We start from the raw sequence: 3,425 nt of genomic DNA, 5'->3' as shown, positions 1-3,425 counted from the left end.
GCATTTGGATCGCTTTCAAAACGTAATAACCGATATGCTTTCGGCGTTTATTGCGCCATACAAACCGGAAATGGATCTAGGAGATCGGCGTCAAATAATTGGGATCTTTTTCCTCCAGTCTCATCGGCGAACGGTAAGAGGACACTAACATTATTTTCAGCCCGATTGTTTATTCATTTCACTGCAAACCATCTGCTCAACATATCAACCCATACTAAATAAAGCTGTTACTGACGATCAAGGAATTATAAACGACCCCCCCCCCCCCCCCCCCTTTCCATCACGCATGATGAAGCATAATGTATACCGATCATATACATTTGAATTTTTTAATATAGCATGTATAGGAAAGAAACGCCAATCGATAATCTATCATATGCGTCAGGGCCTATAACTCTCGTTTTTGGAATTACAGCAGAAAACCTTAAAAACATACTTATATTCTAGACGGTATTAACACAACAATGTATGAATGAAAAAATATAACATTACCACATCCTGAGCGATAGATAATCGATGTTGAATGGGCCAATACAATTTAAAAAGTTATAGCCCTGCAAAGAAGGTAAACATCTCCATAGGAAATAAGAGCCATATTTACATCCCTCAAGAAATCCCCTTGTTCAATGGAGTGTTTAATCATCTCATGCAATAGTGGCTATTAGTGGGCCTAGTGGTTCTCAAAACGCTAGGTAGTTCGTGTGGAATTCCATCCCAGCCGGGTGCTTTGCCCTTCTGCATCTCAGAAATGGCGTCTCTGAGTTCTACAAGAGTGATCAGCCTCCCCAACTCCCCAGCCCCCACCTCGGATATCCTCGGTAGCTGAAGTCCGCTGGTAAACGCCTCGAATTTCGATTGATCAAAAGTGACTTCTGAACTATATAGATGGGAATAAAATTATCTAAAGGCGTCATTAATTTTCTTTGAGTCTGTTGTTAACTCCCCCTGTTGGGTTCTAATTGAAGGGATATCGGAAAACTGATCATTAGCACGGATTCTCATTGCAAGTAAGTGACTTGGTCTAGCACCGTGGAAGTAGTAATTCTGTCTCGTTCTGTGCCTAAATAATTCGAATAGCTGTCTAAGAATAGAGTTTTTTCCCCTCTGTGTATTTGTCTGTTCATTGTAGTTAGATTGTAGCGAAGTGTATAGGTCAGCGTATAAAGTTTCTAGTTTTTCAAGCTTAGATAACCGTGCTTTACGTAAGTTGGAAGCAAAAAGGGTGGTGTGGCTTCTGATAAATCCCTTCACTGAGTTCCATAATATTCTAGGATCCTTTACTGTGTTAACATTAATTCTCAAAAATTCAGTGAGTTTTTCTTAGTTTATTTGTAGTGACGAGTTAAATCGCCACCTGGGGGCTCTTGTGGTCAGTTTACCAAACGAAGCTGTGAAGAGCTGTAGAGACTCTGCCTGGCAAAGCAATAATTGTTATCCACCCAAGGGCTGTATTAACCAACCTGTTAGCCATTGTAGCTTGCATGTCAAAATCACTAGGCTAACGGGCGAGCTCAACAGCTCAGCCCATCATAACCCGCTAGCTTAAAATACGAACTAGGGATGAACATAGCCCAGCTAGCTTAATGCAATACAGTTTTCTAGCCACATGCACGTGGTTCACCTAGCTTAATTGAACAGCTTAGCTTAGCTTAGCTTCAATAAAGTGTCTGTTATCCATCAACTATGAACCATCGTAATTGAAATATAGTTGTCTTGGGACCACTCAACATGAGCTTGTTACTTAGCTTAGTATTGCCACAATGAAAGTCTCAGAGCGTGGCCAACTTAGCTTGGCCTAACTGTAGACATGCTGGACAACCACGTTGTTAGCAAACATCCTCTGTAGCTTCTGGGTCCCCCTGTGCTTCTTTTAGGTAGTCCTCTGCCTCGGCAACCGACCCAAGCCTCTTTCTCGTCCCTTGTTTGGTTATGATGCTTAGCCTGGCTGGAAATAGTAGTGTCGGTCGGTAGCCCCTTCACCATAGCTCCGACATGGCCTCTCTGTATTCTCCACGTTGAGCCACGATCTCCGGTGATAGTCTTCGTATATAGCGATGGATTGGCCTTTGTACAACAACTTGCCTTTTCTAGCCCGGGCCTCCCGGATGATTCGTTCCTTTAGCTGTAATCTATGGATCAGTATAATTATAGCTCTCGGCCTCTGTCCTTTTTGCGGTTTAGCCATGTTAGCGCAGTGGGCTCTGTCACATTCCGGAGGGTTAGCCAACAGATCTTTACCCAGGATTTCTTGCAGCATATTAGGAAAAAAGCTTGATGGATGGGGTCCTTCAGCGTCCTCTGGTATACCGATAATTCTTATGTTATTCCGTCTTTCGCAAGACTGAACTTTGGTGAGCTTGAATCTTGGCTAGCGCAGCTAGCTTGGCTAGGTCCAGCTCAACGTGTTGCAAACGCTCTTGTGAGTGAGATAATCTCATTGGTATTGTCTATGGTTTTCGTGTGGATAATTTCCACCTTCCCATCTCAGCTGTTACTGCTATGCGGTAAGTCTCAAAGTGCGCCTCGAGGAGCTCCACGAGGACCAACTTGATAGCAGCTAGGCTAGGACCACTCAGCGTGGTTTCCGGCGTGCTTGTCTGTTTGTCTGTTTGCCTGCCATGTTTGTCACAAAAATATTATACAGCTGAAATCCTCAATTAAAAGAAAAAAAAGGCTAGTGAGGGCATTAAAAGTGTTAGTTTGTAAAAGTTAGGGGAGCAGTTGCGAATGTGCAACTGCACTCCATGACACCGGCCCCGCCCCCCTTGCCCCAGTCTTTCTTTGCTGGATTGCACCCACCCACCCTGCTCATCCATGGGCAGTCGTTTAAGACATCTGGGATCCGTCACTTGAGGGGGGGGGGGGGGTACTGTAACCTTCCACCCATCCATGGACTGTTCTCCCCTTCTCTACCTCTCCCTGTCCATGTATGTGTGTTCCTTGTCTCTCTGCCTCTTTGTGTTCTTTCTCTTCTCTCTCTTTTGCTCTCTCTCTCTCATTAGGTTCAGAGTTTAGTGTTTGTAGTCTGCTTGTTTTGTCCCAGTGTCTGGTGTTGGTTGTCTTGTCTTCCATAGTTGTAGTTCCTTGTGGTGTTTTCTTGTAGTTCTTCTAAGTCTGTTTCCCCTCCCAGGTGTCTCCAGTTGTAATCACCAGGTGTTTCTCGTTTGTCATTTGTTCATGTGTATTTGAGTTCCTTGTCTCTGTTGCACGGTCTACTGTATGTTCCAAGTAAGTGTTTCCCGTGTTAGATGTTCTGATTTGTATTTAGAGTTAGTTATTGTGTTTTCCCTTTTATAGACGTTAGACAGTAATAAAAAGATTAAAATAGAATAGACAGAGTAAAATAGTGCAATAGTGCAGTGCAATAAAATAGTTAGTCAAATAAATTCGAAATGATGGGGGCTATTACAGGGTCACATGTGACT

The sequence above is a fragment of the Notolepis coatsorum genome, assembly GCF_963971535.1.
Source record: "Notolepis coatsorum genome assembly, chromosome: 6".
NCBI classification, from domain to species: Eukaryota; Metazoa; Chordata; class Actinopteri; order Aulopiformes; family Paralepididae; genus Notolepis; species Notolepis coatsorum.
Note: the sequence above shows the minus strand (reverse complement) of the source record.